This window comes from Leopardus geoffroyi, chromosome B2, assembly GCF_018350155.1.
Source record: "Leopardus geoffroyi isolate Oge1 chromosome B2, O.geoffroyi_Oge1_pat1.0, whole genome shotgun sequence".
Taxonomy (NCBI): Eukaryota; Metazoa; Chordata; class Mammalia; order Carnivora; family Felidae; genus Leopardus; species Leopardus geoffroyi.
In genome coordinates, this window is record NC_059332.1 from 81,590,039 (window position 1) to 81,617,842 (window position 27,804).

At 36.3% G+C, this 27,804-nt stretch overlaps 1 long non-coding RNA gene across 1 annotated transcript; it reads right to left on the bottom strand.

Annotated features, from left to right (window-relative positions):
• Positions 1-1,369: 1,369 nt before the first annotated feature.
• On the bottom strand, positions 1,370-27,748 carry LOC123608739. Its single transcript, XR_006717414.1, has 3 exons — positions 27,615-27,748; positions 6,092-6,096; positions 1,370-1,382 (listed from the first exon to the last, which is right to left on the bottom strand). It is a non-coding gene; the product is annotated as an uncharacterized LOC123608739 (long non-coding RNA).
• Positions 27,749-27,804: the final 56 nt, after the last annotated feature.

Here is a 27,804-nt window from a genome sequence, read left to right on the forward strand (position 1 = left end):
GTTCTAGAATTTAGGGTTGCAAATGAATGATCCTATGATGGGGGCGGGTTATTTTAGAGTTGGTGGAGGAGAATGAAGTCACTTCCATAACACTTTTTTTAAAAAAGGTGCACTTTTAAATATTACCTCAGCTGTTGGAAATGGAAAGCTATGTTATACAATAGCAAAGCAGATGATTAAAATGTCACCTTTGGTATATCGGTGCTCAGTCCATGTACTTGCTAAGGTTAAAGCATTAATTAGAGGCTTGATAACAAAGTGGCAGGATGCTGGATCTTCATGGACTATATTTTTAAGCCTCAGTAATGTTCTACCAAAAAGAGACAAGCCTAAGTAGAAACTCTCCTGTCTGAAGGCAGAGAAGGAAAAAAAATATAACTTGCTAAAGAGAGGCCTTTTTGGCCTGCAGCCCAGAATGCAAGATGGTTTAAAAGTCTGGTTTATAGGTTTGGAAAATCCTAAACCAAATCCCCAAATTAAAGATAATCACACAAAGTAAGGATGGTGTGTTCAGGCAAGAAGGTAGGAAACAGTAGGAAGATTGAGGCTTAGGGAAAATCTGACTCTCCAGACCTCTTCAGGGAATGTCTCTATTATGCCTCCCTGCCCTGAAAAGAGAATCAGTTTCTCTTCTAATAGCTGTGAGGTAGCTTAGGGCACAGGGCAATTAATACCCTGGTGACAAACTGCTCCCAGGCAGAAGCCAAGATGGATGTCATTAGGATAAGCCCAGAGAGGATGGGCTGAACACCTAGACCTGTTACTAAAGGATAAAATTCCCAGGCTGTGTTCTAGATTGGATAAATGTGACTAACCAGATCCACGGGTTTTGATACTCAATTATTTAATCGATTGGGAATCAAAAGACCAAAAGCATACCAAGTATTTAAGAGAATTATAATGCCAGAGAAATGCCAAGTCTGGCACACTGGCTCAAAGTCAGTTACCTCAAACCTCCAAACCTCCACCAACCAGTATGTTTAAAGGAAATATGCAGAACTCATGCTTTGTTCATTCAGTCAATAAATGTTTAATGAGTGCCAGAGATCAGGCACTGTGTTCCAAATGGTCATATGGTTTTAAATGAAACAGATCCCCCAACCATTCTTGTCCAGCCCCAAACACACAGAGCTGAAATTCCAAAAAAGAGAGCCAAACAATAAAAAGTAAACAAAGAAATGAATAGATGAAGTCAGATTGTATTAGTGCTATGAGAAAAAAAAAAAAAAAAAAAAAAAAGAGAGCTGTAATAGAGATTGACCAAGAAGGGATGTGAAAATTTGGAAACTCCTTTTTCTTCTGTATTAACAGGCTATTTTGGCCCTTCTACTAAAAAGCACTGAAGTGGTAAATTACCTTTGGATTTGACATTGTACTTACCTCTTTGAAAGGTCCAGATCTTTAGTATTCATCAATTACTAGTGCAAAGGTAGGCAGTTTTGGGTGGACTTAATCATTGAGATACTTGAGCAGATTTGTTGAAGGCCATCTTCCTTACATGGAGACAGAAACCTGAAACGTAGACTGGATGGCATATTACAACCACCTAATGAATCTGTTCCCTCCCAGTTGGGATCTCGGGCACATTTACTCATCTTCAACCAGTGTAATTAAAGATGAAAAGTATAACACTGATGTATACTTCTCTGGGGAGGGAGTTGTTTTAATTGTAGACCCATCAGTGGAAAATGAACTATGCTGGAGAAAGATCAGGCTTAATTACACACCTGTTGGTTGTATCAAGCAAAACTGTTGCACTCTGCTGTAATAGGGGAGCTACTGAGAAAAGCCCTGTGATTTGGCAAAGCTCAAAATATCACCTCATTAGAGCTTATAATTTCTGCCTTTTAAATCATTGAATCATCACATTTTAGGTGAAAGGACCTTGAGGTTGTTTCATGTAATTCACATAACTTATAGATGAGACAACTCAAGTCTGGAGTACTTAACTGACTTGGCCAAATTCACACAAATAATTCGAGAGGCATTTATTAAGCTTCTTTGCTAACTGCTCATGTTTTCTAAATGCTATCTACTTAGGTTTGAAAGGAGATGGTAGAGACAGAATCTCTAGTTGGAACCTCAGGAAAAGTTTTAAAGTTAAAACCAGACAAGTTACATTTTTAGACAATTTTCTCCAAATATAAGAAACGGACCATTATTTGGAGAGAAATGACTATGATCCTAGATCCTTCAGGCAGCTGCCCACTTACTGGAGCTATAACCAATTCTTCTAAATTCCTAAGAATATAAAGGATAGAGAACTCTCAGGAAAAATCATATTTTAAATGACACTTCAGGATTTAACTTGAAATTCCTATTTAATTTTTTTTTCTTGGTGACTGAAGTGTGTGATCCTGAATCTTCTACTATCACTTTGCTTAATCCTACACTGCACATGGGTCTGAGTAGTTGGCTGCATGCCTCATTTTCCTGGCTGCCTCCTGAGATCTGGTTTGCTTTTCTTAGGCAAGGTCTTCCAAAGCAAGCAAGCACACCTAGTCACAATAGAGCAAGAGAACTCTAAGTGCAAGACAAAAGATGCATGTACTTCTACACGTGTGTGCATAAAGGAGGAGTAGAGGAGGGAGAGAGAGATTCATTTATTAATTCAACAACTTTTACTGAGAGGCTGTTGTGTGCCAGGAATACTAATGGGTTCTAAGTATAGAGATATAAACCAATGAGATATGATTACTCTCTTTGTGGAACTTCTAGTTTTGGAGGAGTTCGAGCACACTTTTGGCACCATTGTTGCCTTAGTCTAATATCACAGTATATACCCTTCTGATAGCCTTCTTCTGCTCATTGTATCTTTTATGAGATACATTTATGAATGTATCATTCATGTTGTTGCATGTGAAACAGTTTGTTTTTTTCTCATTACTATATAATATCCTATTTATTTTATTTTGTGGACGTTTGAGTTGTCTGCATTTCAGGCCATCAACAGTAATGTTGTTCTGGGTGATGTCATTAAGATGGTGGAAAAAGAGTTTCCTGCAATCTTACCCTCAAAGAACACTGATTCTGACAATCACCTATGGATAAGAGTAGCTTTGTGGAAGTCTGGGAGTCCAGTGGAGAAATACTAGTGTACTACTAGAGCAAAAAAAAAGATTTGGATCCATTGAAGAGGGTAAGAGGAGTAGTTTCATTTTACCTGCATCACCCCTCCTCCAAGGTGACAGAGCTTGGTGCCAAAAGAGACCTGCTCACCCATGATTTCTTCCAGAGGGAAGAGTGGGGGAATGGGAGTGAATGCCTGATTTCCCTAGGTGCGCAGGGTGCAGCCCCAAAAGCCCACTTCTTTCTTGCCCCTCCAGGATACTGGAGTGAGCTGAGTGACTGAGGAGCAGAGAGGGACTGGGAGAACAGCAACCAGGGCTTAGAGTATAAAAGTTACATGGAACCTACTAGCCACTTTGTGGACTCCATCAGGAAGCCCATGCATGGGTCACTGGAAATGCCTTGCCTGTGGATCCTCCCACAGGGCGTGACCAATACTCATTGTGCCTCACCTACACCACCCCCCATCCTGTGGCTAGTTCCCTGAGTGTGCTCCCAATGGCAGTGATTGTGAGCCTTTGTAGATGGCTAGTGAGGATGCACAGAAACCAGGGCTGACTCTGTGAGACTGGGAGAAAGCACATGAAGGTAAGCATTTAGCACCACCCTAAGGAAAGCAAACAGGAGGCTGTCAGCACCTGGCCTGTCTTTCCAGGATGGAGAGAAAGCATACAATTAAAAAAAAATCTTCTAAGAGGGAATAATGTGGAGTGGGTGTATCCATAGAAAATGTTGAGAAATCCTCAGAATTCCCAGCATAACTGACAGATGGTATTTCTTTTCTGAAGCTGGTCAGTAAAAACTGGAGGAGGTGACTGCTACTTCAAATGCAAAGATAGCGATGCAGACTTTAAGGCACATGAAAAATCAAGGAAACAAGGTACTACCAAAGGAACAGAATAAATTTCTAGTAACTGCCCACAAAGATAGGGAAATCTGTGATTTGACTGATAAAAAATTCAAAATAGTTTTAAGGAGGCTAGGTGAGCTACAAGAAAACACAGAAAGGCAATTAAAGGAAAACAACACAAGAACAGAATAACAAATTTAACTGAGAGATAGAAATCATAAAAAAGAAACAAACAGAAAATCTGAAGCTGAAAAGTACAGTGAATGAAATGAAAGGTACAATAGAGAAGATCAGCAATAGATTTTATTAAGCAAAAGAAAGAATCTGTGAACTGGAGGAGCAGTTATTTGAAATTGCAGGCATATCTCAGAGATACTGTGGGTCCAGTTCCAGACCACTGCCATAAAGTGAATATCACAACAAAGGGAGGCAAATAAAATTCTTGGTTTTCCAGTGCATATAAAAGTTATGTCTATTCTACATTGCAGTATATTAAGTGTGCAATAGCATTATGTCTAAAAAAACAATGTATATACCTTAATTAAAAAAATACTTTATTGCTGGGGCACCTGGGTGGCTCAGTCAGTTAAGTGTCTGACTCTTGATTTCAACTCAGGTCATGATCTCATGGTTGTTGAGTTTGAGCCCTGCATCAGGCTCTGCTCTGACAGTGTGGAGCCTGCTTGGAATTCTCTCTCTCCCTCTCTCTCCACCCCTCCCCATTCTTGCTCTCTCAAAATAAGTAAATAAACTTAAAAAATACTTTATTGCTAAAAAGTGCTAACCATCACCTGAGCTTTAAGTGAGTTATAATATTTTTGCTGATTGTGGGTCTTGCCTCAATGTTAATGGCTCCTGGTTAATCAGGGTGGTGGTCACTAAAGTTTGAGGTGGCTGTGCAATTTCTTAAAATAAATTATTGAAGATTGCCACATTGATCGACTCTTTTTTCATGCATGATTTCTCTGTAACATGTGAAGCTGTTTGATAACATTTTACCCACAGTAGAATGTCTTTCAAAACTGAACTCAATTTTCTCAAACCCTGCTACTGCTTTATCAGCTAAGTTTATGTAATATTCTAAATCCTTTGATGTCGTTTCAACTGTTGTCACAGCATCTTCATAGGAATGGTTTTCACCTCAAGAAACTACTTTTTTAAAAAGTTTTACTTATTTCTGAGACAGAGAGCACACATGTGCATGAGCAAGTGGGGGAGGGGCAGAGAGAGAAAGAGGGAGAGAGACTCCCAAGCGGGCTCTGCACTGTCAGCATGGAGCCCAGTGTGGGGCTTGAACTCACGAACTGTGAGATCATGACCTGAGCTACAATCAAGAGTTGAACACTTAACTAACAGAGCCACCCAGGCTGTGTTTCCAGCACTCCAAGAAACTACTTTCTTTGTGCATCCTTAGGAGGCAACTCCTCATCCATTCAAGTTTAATCATGAGACTGAAGCAATTCAGTCACATCTTTAGGCTCTCGTTCTAATTCTAGTTCTTTTGCTATTTCCACCACATCTGTAGTTACTTCCTCCACTAGAATCTTGAATTCCTCAAAGTCATGCATGAGGATTAGAATCAACTTCTTCCAATCTCCTGTTCATGTTGATACTTTGACCTTTCCCCATGAATCATGAATGTTCTTAATGGCATGTAGAATGGTGTATCCTTTCCAGAATGTTTCACTTGACTTTGCCCAGATCCATCAGAGGAATCACTATATATGGCAGCTATAGCCTTACAAAATGTATTTCTAAAATAATAAGGCCTAGAAGTCAGGATTACTCCTTTAGCCATGTGCTGCGGAATGGATGTGTTAGTAGGCATGAAAACAACATTAACCTGTTGTCATTCTCTGTCAGAGCTATTGTGTGACCTGGTACGTTGTCAAGGAGCAATAATACTTTGAAAGGATTTTTTTTTTTTGGCAGTAGTTCTCAACAACAGGCTTAAAATATGCAGGGAACCATGTTGTAACCAGATGTGCTGTCATCCAAGCTTTGTTGTTCTATTCATAGAGAACAGGCAGAACAGATTTAGCATAACTCTCAAGGGCCCTAGGATTTTCAGAATGGTAAATAAGTATTGACATCAACTTCAAATCACCATCTGTATTAGCCCCTGCTGAGACAGTCAGCCTGTCGTTTAAAGCCTTGAAGCCAAGCATTGACTTCTCCTCTCTAGCTATAAAAATTCTAGATGGCATCTTTTCCAAAGAGGACTATTTCATCTACATTGAAAAATCCATTGTATAGTGTACCCAGCTTCATTAGTTATCTTAGATCTTTTGGAGAACTTGTTGCAGCTTCTGTATCAGCACATGCTGCTTCACTTTGCAATTCTATTATGGACATGGATTCTTTTTTAGAATTTCATGAACCAGTCTCTGCTAGCTTCATACTTTTCTTGTGCAACCCTTCTCATCTGTCTTAGCCTTCATAGAATGAAAGAGAGTTAGGGCCTTGCTCTGGATTGGGCTTTGGCTTAAAGGTATGTTGTGGCTGGTTTGATCTACTTTCAGATCAGTAAAACTTTCTCCATATCAGCAATAAGCCTGGTTCACTTTTTTCAGTTCTGTGTTTACAGAGTAGCATTTTTATTTTAAAGTTTATTTATTTTGAGAGAGAGAGAGGGAGCGAGAGAGAGAGAGAGGGAGAATGAGTGGGAGAGGGGCAGGGAGAGAGAGAATCCCAAGCAGGCTCTGCACTATCAGCACAGAGCCTGATGTGGGGCTCTATCTAATGAACCATGAGATCATGACCTGAGCTGCCATCAAGAGTCGAATGCTTAAATGATTGAGCCACTCAGACGCCCCACTGGAGTAGCACTTTAATTTCCTTCAAGAACTTTTGGGGCACCTGGTTGGCTCAGTCAGTTAAGCATCTGACTCTTGATTTCAGCTCAGGTCATGATCTCATGGTTCATGTTCACGGTACTGTGCCCTGTGTTGGGCTCCCTGCTGACAGCATGGAGCCTGCTGGGGATTCTGTGCCTCCTGATCTCTTGCTCCTCTCTCCTCCTCCGTGTGCGCATGCAGGTGAGCTCTCTCTCTTAAAATAAATAAACTTTTTTTTTGCTTTAAAAGAACTTTTTGCTTTGAATTCACAACTTGACTCTTTGGCATAAGAAGCCTAGCTTTTAGCTATCTTGGCTTTTGACATGCCTTTCTCACTAAGCTAAAACAACCCTAGCTTTTTATTTAAAGTGAGAGATATAAGAACCTTCCTTTCACTTTAACACTTAGATGGCATTGTAGGGTTATTAATTGACGTAATTTCAATATTGCTATGTCTAAGGAAATAGGGAAGCCCGAGGAGAGGGAGAGATGTGGTAGACTAGCCAATTGGTGGAATAGTCAGAACACACACATTTATGAATTAAGTTTTCCATCCTATACGGACATCGTTTCTGGTACCCCAAAACAATGACAATAGTAACATCAAAAATCACTGATCACAGGTCACCATAATAAATATAATAAGAACAATAATAATATTAATAATAATAACAAATAAAAGTTTGAAATATTGTGAGAATTACCAGACATGAAGTGAATAAAGGCTGTTGGAAAAATGGTGCTGATAGACTTACTCAGTGCAAATATGTGAAGTGCAATAAAGTGAAGCACAATAAAATGAGGTATGCTTATATTTCTTTGCCAAAGAAAAAATAATGAAAAGGAGTGAAGAAATCCCACATGAAATTTATCATACCATCAAAAGCAACAATTTGCACATTATTGGAGTCCCAGAAGGTGAAGAGTAGGAGAAAGGAGCAGAAAGCTTATTTATAGAAATAATGGTTACTAATTCAATGTTATATGTCAATTTTATTTCAATAAACCTGGGACAAAAAGGGAAAAATAATGGTTGAGAACTTCCCAACTCTGAGGAGAGACTACATGAAGCTCATAGGTCCTTAAGAAAATTCAACTAAAATAGATCTTCTCCAAGAACATATTGTAATAAAACTATCTAAAATCAAAAACAAAGAATTTTAAAAACAGGAAGAGAAAAACATATTTCTTACATACAAAGAATCCCCATAAGATTATCAGCAATTTCGCAGCAAAAATCTTCAGACTAGGAGAGAGTGGAATGTTATATTTAAAGTGCTGAGAGGAAAAAAGTTGCCAACCAACAATACTTTATCTGACAAATTTGTCCTTCCAAAATGAAGGAGAGGTAAAGACTTTCCCAGATGAACAAAAATGAGGATGTTTGTCAACACTATACCTGCCTTATAAGAAAAGCTAAAGGGATTTCTTCAAGCTGAAATGAAAAAAAAAAAAAAAAACCACACTAATTAGTAACATAAAAACATGAAAATATAAAACAAAGTAAAAAAGGTAAGTACATAGTCAAAACCAGAATTCTCTAATACTGTCAAATGGTGGTGTATTAATCACTTAACTCTGGCCTAAATGTTAGAGGATAAAAGTAATTAAAATAACTATAGCAACAATTATTTGTTAATGGATGAACAATATAAGAAGGTATAAATTTTAATGTGAAAAACATGAGGGTAGCATAAGGGTAGAGTTTTGTATGTGATTGAATTTAACAGTGTAAAATAGATTGTTTTTATTATAAGATGTTTTATGTAAGCCTCATGGTAACCACAAAACAAAAACCTACAGTAGACACACAAAAGATGAAGAGAGGAGAATCAAATCATACTACTATAGAAAATCATCAGTTCACAAAGGAAGATAGTAGGAGAGGAAGAAAGGAACAAAAGAACTGCAAAACAGAAAACAAATAGTAAGATGGGATTGGTAAGTCCTTACATATCAATAATTACTTTAATGTAAATAAATGGATTAAATTCTCCATTCAGAAGATATACAGTGGCTGAATGGATATTAAAAAAAAGACCTTATTATATGCTGCTGCCTACAAGATATTCACTTCAGCTTTAAGAACACACATGGACTCAAAGGGATGGAGAAAAGATATTCCATGCAAATGGAAATCACAAGAGAGCTGGAATATTTATATCCAGAGCTTGATATTTATATCAAGAATAAAAATAGACTTTAGGTCAAAAGCTGTAACCAGAGACAAAGAAATTCCTTATATAATGATAATGGGGTCAACTTATCAAGAGGATATAACAATTGTAATATATATGCACCCTACATTGGTACATCTAAATATATTAAGCAGATACTAACAGATCTGAAGATATAAATAGATACCAAACAGTAATAATGGAAACTTCAATACTGCACTTTCAGCAATGGATAGATAATCCAGACAGAAAACCAGTAAGGAATTATTGGATTTGGACAATACTTTAGACAAAATGTACATAACAGATACATACAGAACAGTCTGTTCAACAGCATGAGAATACACATTATTCTCAAGCACACATGGAACACTCTCTAGGATAGAGCATATTATAGTCATGAAATGAATCTTAACAAATTCAAGAAGACTTAAATAATACCAAGTATATTTTCCGACCACAGTTGTATGAAACTAAAAATAACAGAAATAAAACTGGAAAATTCACAAATATGTGGAAATTAAACAACACACTCCTGAATTACCTGTGAGTCAAAGAAGAAATCACAAGGAAATTAAAAAAAAACTTAAATAAATATGGAAATGAGACATACCAAATATTATGGGATTCAATAAGAGCAATTCTAAGAGGGAAGTTTATAGTGATAAATGCCTACATTAAGACAAAAGAAATATCTCAAATAAACAACCTACCTTTACACTGTAAGGACCTAGAAAAAGATTAAATTAAGCTCAATGTTAGAACATGGAAGGAAATAAAGATCAGAGCAAAAATAAATTAGAGTCCAGAAAAAGAAAAGATCAATGAAACTAGGAGCAAGTTTAAAAAAATAAAATAAAATTGACAGACTTCTAGTTACCCTAAGGAAAAAAAAGAAGACTCAAAAAAAAAATCAGAAATGAAAAAGAAGACATTACAACTGATACCACAGAAATACAAAGGATCATAAAGAGACTACTATGAACAATTATACACCAACTATTGGAAACCTAGAAGAAATAAATTCATATTGGGGTGCCTGGGTGGCTCAGTGGGTTGGGCGTCTGACTTGGGCTCAGGTCATGATCTCATGGTCCATGGGATCAGCCCCCACATGGAGCTGTGTGCTGATAGCTTGGAGCCTGGAGCCTGCTTTGGATTCTGTGTCTCCCTCTCTCCCTCTGCCCCTTGCCCACTCATGCTCTGTCTCTCTAAAATGAATAAATGTTAAAAAAAAATTAAAAAAATAAATTCCTAGAAATATATAACTTCCCAGATTGAATCATAAAAAAATAGAGACTCTGAACAGACCAGTAACAGGTAGGAAGATTGAATCAGTAATTAAAAATCTCCCAACAAAGAAAAACCCAGGACCTACAGCTTTACTGGTGAATTCTAGTGCACATTTAAAGAGGAATTAAAATTAATCCCTTGCAAAGTTTTTCAAAAAAGAAGAGGAGGAAACAAACTATTTTTATGAGACCAGAATTCTCCTTGTACTAAAGCCCAATACAGACAGTATAAGAAAAAATTACAGGTCAATATCCCTAACAAACATAGATGCAAAAGTCTCAACAAAATACTAGAAAACTAAAGTCAAGAGCACATTCAAACTTTTCTGTATTATGGTCAACTTGGATTTATCCCTGTTTCAACATATGCAAATTGACAAATGTGATATAGAACATTAACAGAATAAAGGATAAAAGCATATAGTCACCTCAGTAAATGTGGAAAAAAGCATTTGATGAAATTCAAAATCCTTTCATAATAAAAATTTCCAACAAGTCTGGTGGAGAAGGAATGTACCTTGGCATAATAAAGGCATATATGAAAAACTCACACCTAACATCATAATGGTGAAAGGTGAAAGCTTTTCCTCTAACATCAGGAACAAGACAAAGATGCCCACTCTAGCCACTTCTATTCAACATAGCACTGGAAGTCCTGGCTAGAGCAATTAGGCAAGAAAGAAATAAATGGTATCTAAATCAGAAATGAGGAAGTAAAACTGTCTTTGGTTGCAAATGACATGATCTTCTTATATAGAAAATCCAAAACACCTCTTTGAACTAATAAATGAATTCAGTGAACTTGTAGGATACAAAAGCAGCATACAAAAATCAGCTGTGTTTCTATACACAAAAATGAAATATCTGAAAGAGAAATTAAGAAAACAATTTCACTTACAATAGTATCAAAAAGAATAAAACACTTAGAAACAAATTTAACCAAGGAAGTGAAGGACCTGTACACTGAAAACTCTAGGACAATAATGAATGAAATTGAGGAAGATGCAAATAAATGGGAAGATATTTCATGTTCATGGATGGGAAGAATTAGTTTTATTAAAAATGTCCATATTACCCAAAGCCATCTACTGATGCAATGTAATCCCCATCAAAATTCCAATGACATTTTTCACAGGAATACAAAAAAAAAATCCTAAAATTTGTATGGAAGCACAAAAGATCCTGAATAGCCAAAACAATCTTTAGAAAGAAGAACAAAGCAGGAGGTATTATGCTTCCTGATTTCAAACTATGTACAAAGTTATAGTAATCAAAATAGTATGGTACTATCATAAAAATAGACACGTAGATCAATGGAACCGAATAGAGAGACCAGAAATAACCACCCTCCCCCCCAACACATATAAGGTCAACTAATGTTTGACAAGGGAACCAAGAACACACAATGGGGAAGGGAAAGTCTTTTCAATAAATGATGTGGGGAAAACTGGAAAGCCACATACAAAAGAATGAAATCGGACACTTATATCCCTCACAAAAATGAACTCAAAATGGATTTAATGACTTAACTATAAGACCTGAAACTGTAAAACTCCTAGAAGGAAATAGAGGGAAAAATCCCCATGACGTTAATATTGGCAATAATTTCTTAGATATTATAACAAAAGCACAGATTAAAAAAAGCAAAAATAAATAATAAAATAAAATAAAATAGGGACTATAACTTCTGCATAGCCAAAGAATCAACAAAATGAAAAGGTAACCTATGCAAAGGTTACCTATGCAAAACCTATGCAAATATCTGTAAGCCATATATCTATAAGGAGTTAATATCCAAAATATTTAAGGAACTTAGACAACTCAATAGCAAAAAAAACCATTTAGCCTGATTTAAAAATGGGCAAAGGACCAAAATATACTTTTTCCAAAGATGTACAAATGGCTCACAGATACGTGAAAAAATGCTTCACATCACTAATCATCACAGAAATGAAAATCAAAACCACAATTTGGTATCACCTTGAATCTGTAAGAGTGACTTTTATCAAAAAGCAAGAAATAACAAGTGTTGACAGTATGTGGAGAAAAGAAAAATCTTGTACACTATTAATGGGAATCTAAATTATAACAGCCTTTATAGTATGGAGGTTTCTCAAAAAGTTAAAAACAGAGGTACCATATGATCCACTTTTGTGTGTATATCTAAAGGAAATGAAATCACTATCTGAAAGAGATACCTTTACTGCCATGTTCATTGTAGCAATTCACCATAGCCAATATATAGAAACAACCTGTGTCCGTTGATGGACGAATGGATAAAAAAGATGTTATATATGGATAAAATAGATTATTCAACTATGAGAAAGAAGGAAATCCTGCCATCTGTGACATGGATAAGCCTTGAGGGCATTATGCTAAATGAAATAAATCAGAGGAAAAGGACAAGACCATTTAAAGAGTAAAATGCTGGTTACTGGAGCTGGGGTGTGGGGGCAGATGGGATGATGCTGGTCAATGGGTAAAAACCTTCAGTTATGTGATGAATAATTCTGAGGATTTAATGGTCAACATAGTGACTATAGTTAATAATACTGTGTTGTAGACTTAAAATTTACTAAGAGAGTATATCTTAGGTGTTTTCACCACACATATACACGAAAGTAACTATGTGAGGTGATGACTGTGTTAATTAGCCTGATCGTGATAATCATTTCACAAAGTATATGTATATCAAATCCTTGCACTGTACACTTTAAATACATACAATTTTGTCAATTATACCTCAAAAAAGCTGGAGAAAGAATGACAGTATGCTTCTTAATATTCTTAAAAATAATAACTTATTTGGACATAATTTACCTACCATAAAACTCACCTTTTAACAATGTACAGCCACAGCTAAGTGATTTTGGTTATATTCACAGAGTTGTGCAACTATCACCACTAATTTTAGAACATTTCCATCACTACAAAAAGAAATCCTATTAGCAATCACTTCCCATTCCAACCCCCGCCCCTTCCCTTAGTCCCTGCCAACTCTAATGTACTTTTTATTTCTATGGATTTGCCTATTCAGCACATTTCATATAAATGGAATCATATTTAATATGTGGTCTTTTGTAATTGACATCTTTCACTTAACATGTTTTCAAGATTCCTCAATTTTGTGGTACATGCCAGTACTTTGATCCTTTATAAGGTCAATTAATATTCCATTGTATGATTATACCACGTTTTGTTTATTCATTCATAGATGTTGAGTATGAAATGTTGTGTGATAATTTCAGCCTCTGTATGGTGTTATTTTCCTCTAGAGAGTTTTTTTTCTTCTTCTTTTTTCCTTCTGATTAAGGACAAGAGTACCTTAATATATCCAGAGATTGAGCAGAGTTGAATAATTCCTCCAAGAGTGTTTTGAAAGTGTGTCTGCATGTCACAAAACTTTTGAGAATGCCGTTCATATACTCTCATATTTAAATTACTTTCTAGCCAGAAATAAAACTCTTAGATCAATAATTTTTTTCTTTACTTCTTTTAAAAATACTGTTCCATTATTTTCTTGCATCTGTTCTTGTCCTATGTAAATGATCTGCTCTTTCTTTTTGTACACTTTTAGCCTTCTCTTGTTCTGTTTCAAAATTTTATTGTAATCTGCCCAGGTGAAGACTTCATTTGTCCTGTTAAGCACTGCGTAACTGTTTTTCAAACTGAAGTTTTTAATCTTCCCTTAGTTTTTGGAAATATAACACCATTATTGTGGAAATTTTTTCCTTTCTTCCATGAGAGGGAGCATATCGTAGCGGGTAAGATCATGGGTTTTAGACCCGGAGATATTTAGGTTTCAAATCCTGTACCACTTATTAGCTGTGTGAAGTACTCAATATCTACTCTGTGTCTTAGTTTCCTCGTTTGTAAACTATGAACAATAATGCTCTCGTCTTAAGGTTCTCATAAAGTTTAAATACATTTATGCTTATAAGTGCTTAGAATAATGCCTGGCGTAGAAAAAGAATTACATAATTATTATTGTTTTTTTTCCTCTTCTACTTCTGGGCTTTCTGTGTTCCTGAAGAAGAGTCTTCTACTTCTATACTTAACAACTCATCTTTTTATATTTCAATCTACTTTTGCTTTCCTATTGCCTTCTGCCAGAGTGTTTCATTTGATCTTTTAGATCACTAACTTGTTCTTCAGCTATGATCATATACTTTTTATCCCATGTATACTATGTTTTAAAATTTCAACCCTTTGGGGAGCCTGGGTGGCTCAGTCAGTTAAGCGTCCAACTCTTGATTTTGGCTCAGGTCATGATTTCGCATCCCTGCATCAGTCTCTGTGCTGACAGTGTGGAGCCTGCTTGGGATTCTCTCTCTGTCTCCCCCTCTCTGTGTCTCTCCCTTGCTTGTGCTCTCTTTCTCTCTCTCTCAAAATAAATAAATAAGCTCAAAAAATTCTCTCTCTCTCTCCTGCTTCCTCTTTTTCCCATTCGTGTGTGCACGTTCTCTCTCTCTCTCAAATTAAAAAAAAGTAAAAATAAAATTTCAACCATTTTATTATTGATCTCTAATATCTCCTTATAGTAATTTTGAAGATTTCTTGTTCCTGTTTCAAATTACTGGTAGCCTCCTTGCTCATCCTTTTTATTTTTATCTTAACATAGTATTTCAATGTTATGAGTGTAATAAGTAAAATTAGAAGTGATAGAGCTCTATCAAAAAGTTAGAAAATCTAGAAGATAGTATTTCATGTCTGAAATATTTCAATATAGTTAGGGACATGGAGAGTGCCTGGGGATATAGATGAAATAAGATTGGCCATGAAGCAATAATTATTTAAGCTAAGTGATGGCTTATAGAGATTTTTTATGCTATTCTGTTTAATATATGTTTGAAATATTCCATAGCAAAATGCTTTAAAAAAATAAAGTCTAGGAAAAAAGTCAGAAAATGTAACTCAAAAAATAATTTTAGGTCATATATGCTGATAATCAAGGCTCCTCCTATAACCATAAACAATTTCTCATGAATTATTATCCTTGGGAATCAACTTATACAAAATTGAATCATTTATCAAAACAGTAAGCATTCATGTCAAGAAAGTATATTTTCTCATAATAAGAATTTTCTAGATATTTACACTTGAAGTATTTTTCTCAAACATTTGAAATTTCTCTAGGAAAATAATTTGAAATTAATACTAAAATAAAAGATGGTTGTCTCCCCGAATCTATACTCAAAACTACTCTTCTTGGGAGGGATTTACACCAGGGTTAATCATGTTTTTCTCTAGCTGGTGGAAATATGGCTGACTTGAATAGTCTATTTAAAATTTTTTGGATAGCCTTTCATTGTACGCTTTCATTAAAAAATGTTATCTCCATGTAGATGAAAAAATCCTGTATTGCAATTCAGATTCTGAATAGATGATAATGGGAAGGAGGGTTGGGTGATAACATTGAATCTACATAGTTTAAAAAAATTTTCAAAGTGGAATTAGCTTTATAATGTTCTTCCATCTCCAAAGAAACGTGATTATCATAAAATATTTTAGGACAAATATAAACACATACAAAGTATCAATAAGAAATCCAACTGTTTTTTTTTTTTTTAATTTTTTTTTCAACGTTTATTTATTTTTGGGACAGAGAGAGACAGAGCATGAACAGGGGAGGGGCAGAGAGAGAGGGAGACACAGAATCGGAAACAGGCTCCAGGCTCTGAGCCATCAGCCCAGAGCCCGACGCGGGGCTCGAACTCACGGACCTCGAGATCGTGACCTGGCTGAAGTCGGATGCTTAACCGACTGCGCCACCCAGGCGCCCCGAAATCCAACTGTTTGATCAGAATGTTGTTATGTAAACCCACTCATTTCTTTTTTGATGGGATCAAAAAACAAAGATGTAGCGATTCTGACATTTCCTAACCCTTACGCAACAAACATACCTTTATTTCTTCATTGCTAACTTAATGTTGAAAATTGTGGAGTACTTCCAGGTAGATGCAGTTTTTTGAAGTGATTTCTTAATCAACTCACACCTCCCCTACCCTCCTCAGGGTAACTTCTCAAGGTAATGTCGCCCCCTCTGCTCAGGGTAACATTTCAGCTTCAGCTGATGTTATTCTGTGTTTAGGTGGGGAAGGGTATATGGCCAGAGAGCATCCTTAGGCATCCACAGAGGTGTAACTCATCCACTGTGTCTTTCTGCTTGGCTACATCTGCTGATATGTCGGGGTCTGCCTTGGCTATGAGTTATGTCCATGTAGATCACTTTATGTTTTCCTGCTCCTAACTATAAGGCTGCCTTCTGACCTACTTTGTACCCCTTTTGGGGATACAGGGGAAATTTGAGTTCCTTCAAGTATAGCAAGGCACTTTATCAACTATTGTTAACATCTTTTATTAATTGCATAAATTTTAAACCCAGCTTGCTTCAGTGAGTTTCAAAATACCCTGTTCTGGCAAGTCAATAGCCTTAACTTTCAAACGTTTTCCTTTGTTGGGGGCTCCCCCACAGCCCATTTTGAAACTCAAAGGCCAAGTATTTTCTCTCTCTCTGACCTCTTCTCCTTCTCCTCTTCCTCCTCCTCCTTCTCCTCCTTCTTCTTTTTGTTGTGGGTGGGGAATGACCTCTGAGACAATGAGTACTATTGAATTGATTGGGCTGTCAAGGGGAAGCAACAAAAAGAAAATGCAGGGGAAAATCCCAGAGGTAAAATATAGGTAAATTCAATTTCACCCCATGAATCTACCTCATTTTTTCTTTCAAATGGGAGGTTTGTAATTTGTTCTGCTATATGAAAATTATACATAATCATACAGAAGATGCAATCTTTCTAATCAAATATAAGTCATCCTATATGTTTTTCCTAAATCATTGGTAACTGATTCCCCCGTCTACATCTCATATTACCATTTACACCAACATACCCGTATTTGATATGGATGGTTTATACTATATTTGTTATTTGTGACCTTCTGCTTTAAAAAAAATAATTTTTATTAAATATTGAATAATAAAATATATAAAATATGTGAAGGATGTAAAGAATAAAACAGATACATATATGCTAACAACCTACTTACAGAAATGGAAACTCTCATTTACCTGTAAAGTACCGATGTCCTCCTTCCAATTTCTTTTCTCTTATTCTCCTAAAGGGAATTATTCTGAATTTTGTGCTTATCTTTTCACTGTTTTTAATTATAGTTCTTCTACATGAGTATATCCCTTACCAATAAGTTAACTGGTAATTAACCAATAAATTTAGTTGTGCATTAAAAAAATTCTATAAATGGAATGACATTTTATATACTTTTCTGTGACTTGGTTTATCCACTTACCATTTTAATCCTAGATTTCTCTATGTTGTGTGTACAGTGTACTTTATTAATTTCCACTGCTGCATAGTATTCCATTGTGGTATATACCATAATTTATGTGTCTATATTGCTGTTGATGGACATTTAGGCTATTCTAGGATTTTGCTCATACAAAAAGTACTCCTATGAAACTTTTTGAAAATATGTCCTAGTATAATTCCAAGTTCTCTAGGCTAGACACATTCCAAAGAGAAAAATTTCTGGATTATAAATTATGGGCAATCAACATTTGGTTGTCACTTTTTCATTTTTGTTAATTACATGAATGTAAGTGATACTTTATTTTGATTTTAATTCCATTTTCTTGAATACTAGTAAAGTTGAGCAGCTTTCTGTGGTTACTCACCATTCATATTTTTTTCATGTTTGCAATGAAAAACTCCATTTTATACCTTTCCAAAAATCTTTTTGTCTCTTGTTATATTAATTTGTATGATTTTAAAAACATGTTTTTGATATGAATTCCTTGTTGGTTATATAGGTTGCAAATATCTTATACTAAATTGTTTGTGTATATTAAGACACATTTTGGTGATTATATGGTTTTCAGTGTTTTGCTATCATAACCCATTATTGAATATTTTGTAGCATTTTGTTCCATTTAAAAAACTTGTATTGAGTAGGCTAAATCTCAAGAGTCCAATTATTGGGTCAAAAGGTATGAATATTTTCATGGATTCTAAGTAAATACTGCTGAATTACTTTCCAAAAAGATTGTACCGGTTTGCAATTCCAGAAACAAAGATGTAACAATTTCACTCTAATCAACCTTAGGTTTTGTCATTAAATATTTTTGGCTAGTCTAATGTGAAAAATGTTATTCAACATTGCTTTACTTTGCATTTCTTGATTACTAGCATGTATGAAAATTTTTCACAGTGTTTGTTTACTAATAGTATTTTCACTTATGTAAATTGTGTATTTTTACCTTCCAGGTCTTCATTTTATGTTAGGCTAGGAATAATGAATATGGCTCTCACAAACCAAAAGTGGAAAGTGATCTTCTATTTTTAAAATATTTTCAAAGTCTGAGTCTTACTCTTTTGAGTCTTACATGTAACTTACATGTAATTTTAATAAATATATTTAGAAAAATGTGTCTGGCATTGGGAATAGAAAAGTAAAAGAGTTGGCTTTCAAGGGATTTAGCCTTTCAGGTTAAAGCAGAGAACTATGACAGAAAGGTGCTCTAGTGTTATGAGAGCCCTGAGGAGGGATCTCTTAACTCAGATCAAGGTTCCAAAAGACTTCTCAGGGTGGTGGCCCTTGCATTAGACCAGGAAGATGAGTGAGTGTTAAGTAACTGGAACAGGTGCTGCAGACCAAGCTGGCTGCATGTGGGAAGGAGTAGAGGTGGAAAAGAACAGGGCCCTTCCCTGTGAGGGACCAGAGCTGGCACTAGAGAAGCAGGCTGGAGACCCAAGTGTTCACCCTAAGGAGTTTGACATCTATTCAGAAAGTGCTGGAGATTCTCCAAGAATTTTTAAGCAAATATAGAAAGCTCACAATGGCAGAATAGAATGGAGAATAGGCAGATCTTGGTGAGAATAATTTAGAGACATTTAGTAGTAATTTAGGCAAAAGAAATTTAGGCAGTAGTGATGGGAACATAAAAGAGGTGAAGAAATTTGAGAACTATTCGGAAGCATATCAATAATAGCTTTAAGAAAACCTAAGACTTAAGTCACATTTGTTATGAGAAGAGAAGACAAGGAAAGCCTACTACACCACCAGGGACCGGTATAACAATCTCAGGATGGAGTCAGTGAGGGGACTAAGGGAGGTCTGAACACTTTCTCTTCCTACCCACAGCTCCATCCTTTACTCTGAAGAGCCTTATGCAATTATGTGGGCACCCCACATAATTATATCGTAGTCTCCTTACAACAAACAGCTGCCTTTGTGTCCAAGAATAGGCATAGTGATTCCATCTGCCCTTGGGAGGACAGAGTTCTTTGAAGAGTCTTGTGCAGGTCCTTACAGCAAGTGCAAGGCTGTGGGGACAGAAAGCTTCAAGCTTCTGTGTGCTCAGAGTATTCTCTAGGAAGGAGAACATTGGACTGCAGGTACCCATATACCATGGGTCTCAGAGACTCTTTGCTCTATGAAGCATGGCCTGGCCAGAGGACAAAGTCCCCTTTTCTGGGACTGAGGGTTGTATAGGTGAAAGTTTCTGCCCCGGCAGGTGGGATCTCCCAGCAAGCATGTGGCTTTGAGGCTGGGGCTGAGCCTCTGTAATGTGTATTCTGTGGGCAGCTTTAATGGGCACTCTGCTCTCAACTAAGCTTTAAGTAGCAGGAACAACCTCATAGGAACAGGAAAGTTAAGAGACTTGCAGACTTGGTGACAACCACACTTTTTGGAGATGTCCACAGGGATGATATGTATCTATTTTTTTTCCAACTCTAGCTTAGGTTGGGTTGCCTGAGTAAATTTATGTTATAGAAAATATTTATGTTAATAAAAATCTCCTCTTCAAACTATTAATATTTCTTTTTGTTCTGAATGGTCACGAATGGCTTTTCTATTAGTTAAAAATTTTTTTTAAAAAATATTTATTTACTTTTTGAGAGAGAGAGAGTGCAAGTTGGGGAGGGGGCAGAGAGAGAGACAGAGAGACAGAGACAGAATCCTTAGCAGGCTCCAGGCTTTGAGCTGTCAGCACAGAGCCCAACACAGGGTTTGAACTCGTGAACCGCAAGATCATGACTTGAGCCGAAGTCGGACTCTCAACAGACTGAGCCACCCAGGCATCCCTCTATTAGTTTTTGTGTACCAGTTTTCTCATTCTTAGTAATGGCTATTTATACACTAGCAAGATTAAAATATTCAACAATATTCAATAATATTATTTATTGAGTAACTACTGGGTATGTGGTGGGGGCTATAGTGGTTAACCGGACAGAAAAAAATGGACTTTTTGAAGCTTAGATTCTAGTGGGAGACAGAAAATTAAAAGGTAAATAGTGAGTATACAAGGTGATTTAAAACCTGATAAATAGTCTATGTAAAATAAAACTGAAAATGTGCAGCAGAGTGAGAAGAAGACTTTTGTAAGGATTAACATTTTAGGATGTGTCTCACTTAGATTTAAGTTATGTTGAGATACTGAAAGTGTCTACTTAGCCTTAATGGCCATTTTCTCCCCCAAAGCCATCCCTGACTTTGTTAAATTTTTCTTTTGCTCTAAGAGCTCACCATAGTTTACAGCATTGATCATTTTTTGGGGGGTGATTATTTAATTATTGTCCTCCTTTCCCAGAAACTATGTTTATGAGAACAAAGATACAGTCAGCCTTCACTCTCCACTCCATTCAGGCACCAGCAACGAGCTTTCTTGTGTAGATGCTCAATTAATGAATGCATTTGTTGGAGTGAATGAATGACTAGCAGTTTTTAAATGCTTAATGAATCTGGAATTGTGTGTATTTTTCTGATGTGTTCCAAAGTCAAGGTGTGCTTGACAAAGTGGGCACATGGTAAATATCTCATTGTATAAAAATGGATTTTTCGAGATCTTATTATGTTAATCTGGATGAATAATATGTGGCCCTGTTTGATTTTTCAAATTGGATCATTCCCAATGTTCATTCAGGAACAGTGGTGCAAATATAGTAAAAAAGGTGGGAAGACATTTTTTGAAATGTAAACTATTTCTGAGCTGACAGAATAATCTCCCTGTGCCAGAAGAGGAAAGGGAGAAAAGTATAAATGTATGTCATCAGGACAGAGATTTATGCATTATTTTAATAATATTTTGGTTGGAACATACTTTAGAACAAGCGGTATAAAAATATAAATTCTATAACTTGTCTTTGCCAAATTACTGAGTATTGTTAGGATTCAAAGACTGATATAAATCTTTTCCTCTTAGGGGGCTATGGAAACTAGAAGGAAAAGAGAAATAGGGAATTATTTGGCTTGAAACAACAACAACAAAAATGAATGCATGAGACAAGGGGAAAGAACAAGTGGGGAAGCTGACTGCTTAAAGAAAAGATCAGCCCTGGCTAGATCCTCTTTATACAACACAACGAAATTCAAGGCTCCAATTGATGTTTGTTAACTTTTCTGATCAACTCTGCACTTTGCAGCAAGTGGATCAGAAAGGAAGGATCACATAGGAAGTTTCAAAATGACTACTTGTGGCTTCTTCCTTTGAGGCCTGGAAGATTCTCATTGATGAGGAATTCACTGCTTCTCAAGTAGCTCATGTTACCTCTAAACACTACCATTAGAACATTCCTGTTCATGTGGAGCCTAAATCTGTCTTATAGCTTCTGTTCTTAGTTCTAAGTTCTCAGTGTCTTCAAAATAAATCCAATTTGTGTTTTACATTACAGCCCTTAGACATATGTAGTCATGTCTCTGCTCCTCCTCTTGTCTGTATTTTTTCTTTTGTAGGCCACCTTCTTTGCTCCCTTCTGTGAATGCATGGTTTTATCTATGTCCTTTGTCATCTGTGATGCCTCTGATTTCAGTATGGAGTTAAGGTGACCACCTCCTTAATGCTAACTATTATATTGCCATTTTAATGGAAAGCAATATTCTTGGTAACCACATTGTACTGTAGATATCTATTGAACTCAATGCCAGATAAAATTCTTGTCTTTCTCAAATTATTCTGCTGAGCTATGTCACCCCATTTTGCCTTTATGCAGTCATTTATTTAGAATAGTTGTTGTCCTATGACTTCAACATGGTGAAATTTTAGATTCTAATTTTGTTATCCAAACCATTTACTGTTTTCAAAGTTTTATGTAATAGAAAAAATTGTTAAGTATGCCTCTCTATCTCCATCCAAGTCACCGGTAAATCTTGATCATGAAGGACCAAGCTTAGAGTCTGTAGTTACCATTAGAAGGAAATTCTTTACAATTTGGCATCAATCTGTTAGTTGGTAACTTTTTGGCATGGTTATTCAATCTATTACAAATCTGCCATATCATGTTGTCATTGGGCCTAGTGATTTTCAATTTTTGCTGCACATTAACATCAACTGAAGAAGTTTTAGAAATCCTTATGTCCAGTCTCTACCCTAGACTAATTATGTCAGAATCACTGGAGTGATTCTGAGAAGATTGAGATGTTAGTATTTACAATTTTTTTTAATGTTTATTTATTTTTGAGAAAGAGAGAGAGACAGAGACAGAGTGCAAGTGGGGGAGGGGCATAGAGGGAGGGAGACACAGAATCCAAAGCAGGCTCTAGGCTCTGAGCTGTCAGCACAGAGCCAGACATGGGACTGAACCCACAAACTGTGAGATCATGACCTGAGCTGAAGTCAGATGCTTAACTGACCGAGCCATCCAGGCATCCCAGTACTTTTTATTTTTAATTAATTAATTAATTGTAAGTTTATTTATTTATTTTGAGAGAGACTGAGACAGAGCAAGTGGGGGAGGGGTGGAAAGAGAGGGAGACAGAGAGAATCTCAAGCAGGCTCTGTAGTGCCAGCACAAGCCTGATAGAGGGCTCAAACCCACGAAGCCATGAGATCATGACCTGAGTGGAAACTAAGAGTTGGAGGCTTAACTGACTGAGCCACCCAGGTGCCCTGTGATATTAGTATTTTTTTAAATCTCTACAGGTGATTTTCATGTGCAGCCAAGGGAGAACAATTGACCTAGCCCAATAATTCCTTAAATGTCTTTGATGACAGGAATTATCTGGGGGTACATCTTATAAGTACAAATTCCTGGTCCCAATCCCTGTTCACTGGATCAGAATCTCCCTGGAAGCCTCAGGAACTCAGGAACTGGTAGCATATACTAATGACTATTTTTTACTCCAAAAGGAGAAGTAGTCAAATCCCTGTTGAAATCCAGGTTTACTATTTTACCATATTTCTCTGAAAGTAAGGAAAAGTGTCAGTATGACTTAACACACATGTGATACATTGCACTTTTTGTGTTAAAATATCATCTTATTTGTGGTAGCCCCTGAGTTGAATTTATATTGACAGTTTTTTTTGTGTGTGAATCTTTAAGGACATTTATTCATTCAACATATGTATATTAAGCGACTCTTCTTGGTCAGGTCTGATGCCAGGTAGAGGGATACTACTGTTAGAAGAAGGTAGGCATATTCCTTGATCTTATTTGTTCAGTCTGGATGAGACACAAGCATAAAATAAATGCCCTAAATAAGAACAAATTGTGGTAAATGCAACGAAGGAAAGAGAATGCTGAGATAGGAATGATGGGGATGATGGTGGTGAGGGGGTTGATTCAGGGAGAGGGCTTCTTTAGGAAGTGACATTTAAGTGGTACATGAAGCCTGAGGAGACACCTCCAAAAGAAGGGAGGGAAGAGCATTGCCAGGGAGAAGAACAGCATTTGAAAGGCTCTGGAGCAAGATAGAGCCTGGAATGTTTGAGGGACAGAAAGAAAGCCAAGTAGGGAGGGTATGAAGAATGAGGTATGAGACAATGTAGGGACAGTTTTTGCATTATGGTAATGAGTTTAGATCTTATTCTAAGTGAAATGAGAAACCACTGAATTGGTTGGGGTGTGGGTAATGTGTTTATAAGGGGAACTGATTGAATGGGAACTGAGGGAAGAATGGAAGAAAGGAGACCAATTGGGACTTTTTTTTATTTCGGTAGTCCAGATAAGCATTGATAATGGCCTGGGCTAGGATGATGGAAGTGGAGAGGGAGAAAAGCAGATGGATCATGGAGCTAAAACAAAACCCACTTGGATATGGAGTATAAGGAGAGGGAGGAATCAAGGATGGATGTTTTTATAGAATATTACTAGCCTGATAAATCATGTCTACATGTGTCATGTATATAAATAACATTTTGTTTGAATGGGAAATACTTGGGATAAATAATCTACAATAAAAGAACCAGTTCATAAATGCCTGCTATGTACAGGCTCTGGGCTGGCTACTATAGGATATACTCATCTGATTATCATGGACCTAGTTTCCAAGGAGGAGTCAGAGCTCTTGGATTCCAAGCCAAGTTCTTTCATAAATTATTACACTATAGTTTTTGCCTACTGACATAATAAATGTAGGGCTGAAAATTAGTATGAAATAAATTAGAGTATCTAGAATTGTAAAATAAAATAGTAATTGTTTGAATGAACATCATAGGTATATGATCTGTGTGACCGTGGGCTCACTTTACTTTTCTGTAATGTGAGGGCTTTGGACCAGGTAATATCTCAATTGTCTCCTAGCTATGACATTCTGTATTTCTGTCACCAGTCTGTAGAGACAAGACATGCTTGTTTCATAAAGTACAGTCCAAGGATTCTAAAATAAATGCCAAATGAATGGGTCATGTGAGAGTTTTCTTGGAAAGTTCTGATAGAGGAGAGGCTAGTCTAGAGTGGGTTGGCCAAGTGAAAGTTTGCTCTGAGGGGGAACAGATCTGTTTGGCAGAACTAGAAATTGCAGTCAGATAACAGTGACAGATAAGCTTGCAAAAATATGTTCAAATGGGGTTGTGGAGAGTCTTGGATACCTGGTTGATTGAGATGGTTCAGACTTTATCTTAAGGTGAGTTGTGAACAATAAAATCAAAATTTGTGGCTTTGCCTTTAAAATCAATTTGTGGGTATACAGCATACTGGCATCTAGGAGTAAGTAGGGACAGCATCGATGTCAGTGGTCTACATAGGAAGTGATTGTCTCATATCCCCAGGACTCCCATTTGTTCCCTCTTTACCCTAGAAGTAGAAGCAGGCTTTAGGACATTATCTGGCAGATGGAAATTTGATTCCTCACCTTGTCACTTTCTAATTCTAATTTTTCCTAATTTTTTTTTAACTCTGAGCTACTCTGCACCTTACTTTTGTGATCTCTTAAGTGGGGCCAATAAGAGCTTCCTTATGTCGGGGTCATGGTGAAGATTAAATATGAGAATTTTAAAGCCTTATGAACACTGAAGTTTGCATGTGCCCCGATACATGTGTGTCTGCATGTGTGTGTATGGAAGAGATGACAGTAATGTGGAGTGCTGGAGGATGAGAGGCAAGATAGGGGCACACTCTGGCCTGAAGGAGGGCAGGAGTTTGTCACAATACACACTCTGTCACAAAAGGTGTGTGAGGCTCTCTTTTTAGCAGGTGTTGTTCCATGTCATTGAGCCTTACAGGCTTATAGTACAAACTTGATTAGTCAGGTTGTTTTACTGCAAAGCTTTACAGTAGTGCTCATCAATCAATGGTCATGGTGGGGAAATGGAAATGCTGAAGGTACAAGCAACCTGAGATTTTGCTGTGTTTCTTAGATCTACATCCTCCTATTTTCCCTGCATAAAAACCAACTGGTTGAAGTGATTCTACTCTTTCACTTGGAGAGTTGCCTTGCTTTGGTGGGCTGGGAAAGCAGGAAAGTTGAAAGTCATTGCTGTGGAGAATAAATAGTGGTGTCCTATAAAATGTACCAACAAGATTCATGAGGTAACCTAAGAACCATGGCTTCATGGTGGTTTTCTACTATTTCTGAAAGAGTGAGCTCATGGCTGGGAGTCACTGTGGATTAAGAAATGCTCAGATGGCCAAGATTATGACTACCAAAAGTCAAATAGGTTGTTTCAGTTGAGGGGCTGGGACAGGTCTTGGCCTGTGTGCTTGAATTCTTACATCTACTGTTTCATTCTAACTCCTTGAGCTCCTGTACCCAAGTCTTAGCCTCTGGTCTTTCATCATGATTTTGGTCATATGCAATGACAGTGTGTAGTGATTACAGATTTATTTTGAAAAGACAACCTACTGACCTTTATATGAACAGCAGCTTTAAAAGGCTAGAAAAAGTCTCTAAGTCAAGCATATATGCTTGGTATTAGGTTTAAATTTGGAAGTGATGCAATGGGTAAGGCTAACCCCATTCTCCATATGTTTTTAGTTATTATCCTGTTTAGTACAGTGTCATTTATATAAGTTTAATCAAATTTATTATCTTTGACAAAGAGGCAAATGCTTGGAATACTAAGTTGTTTTTTAAAGATGAAGTACATAATTAATTTTTCCAAACTTGTCTAAAAATGCTTAGCGGTCAGTTTTGCCATTTAGATTTATTTAAACATATGTAAATTTGGCATTTTGAGTAGCAATTAATAAAGTTGCTGTAATTTTATTCTTGGATTTTTCTCTTCCTCTCTGGCTTTTTGAAAAGGTAGTAGGCTAAGCATTAAATTGCTGTTCTAGTTTTCAAAGATTTTGGCTAGTACTTTCTGGGATAATACAATAGTTTATATGAGAACAGTTTCATTATGGATCTTTTAAAGATACAGGGTTTCATTTAACATAACATTTGCTTGTGCTGATTTTAAAGTGTAAATGTTTTATTCTATTATGACAATTAATAATAATTTTTTTCTAATGCAAATAAAATTTTGATTTAATTACTTAATTCCCAAATAGTCTTTTTCCTAGTGCTCCTTAAACTTCTAGATACGTTCCTTTTTTGCATTTATTTTGTGTATAGTATTCATTTATATCAAATAAGTTTACTCTTTGAACAACACTAAGCAACTACCTAACTGTGAGTAATTTAGGACAGGTCATTTTGAAAACTTTCAGGCCTCATTTTCTTCATCTGTAAAATAAAGATGTTGGACCCCAAAATATATGTTTTTTTCCAGCTTTAAAATTGTTACTCAAATATCTCTCATCTTTAAACAAATATGACAATTTTCTTGACAGTTTTTAGGATATTTATCTACTAGGCATTGTTTGATTTTTTTTATGTAGGCATCTTATCTGACCTATTTTCAAAGCTTTGTGGATGTAGATGTCTGATATCTCAAAAATTTTAATTGCTCTTAACCTTTAATTTTTAAAATTTTTATAGATTTTTAAGTTTTATTTTAATTACCCAGTGCTCATCACCACAACTGCACTCCTTAATTCTCATCACCTATTTCACCCATCCCCCTACACACCTCCCTTCTGGTAACCATCAATTTGTTCTCTATAGTTAAGAATCTGTTTCTTGGTTTGTCTTTCTCTCTCTTTTTTCCTTTGCTGGTTTGTCTGTTCCTTAAATTCCACATATGAATGACATCATATGGCATTTGTCTTTCTTGGACTGACTTATTTCACGTAGCATCATACTCCCTAGCTCCAGCCATGTCTTTGCAAATAGCAAAATTTCATTCTTTTTATGGCTGAATAATATTCCATTGTGTATATAAACCATTTCTTTATCTCTTCATCAGTAAAAGGGCACTAGGGCTGCTTCCATATCTTGGTTGTTGTAGATAATGCTGCTACATATAT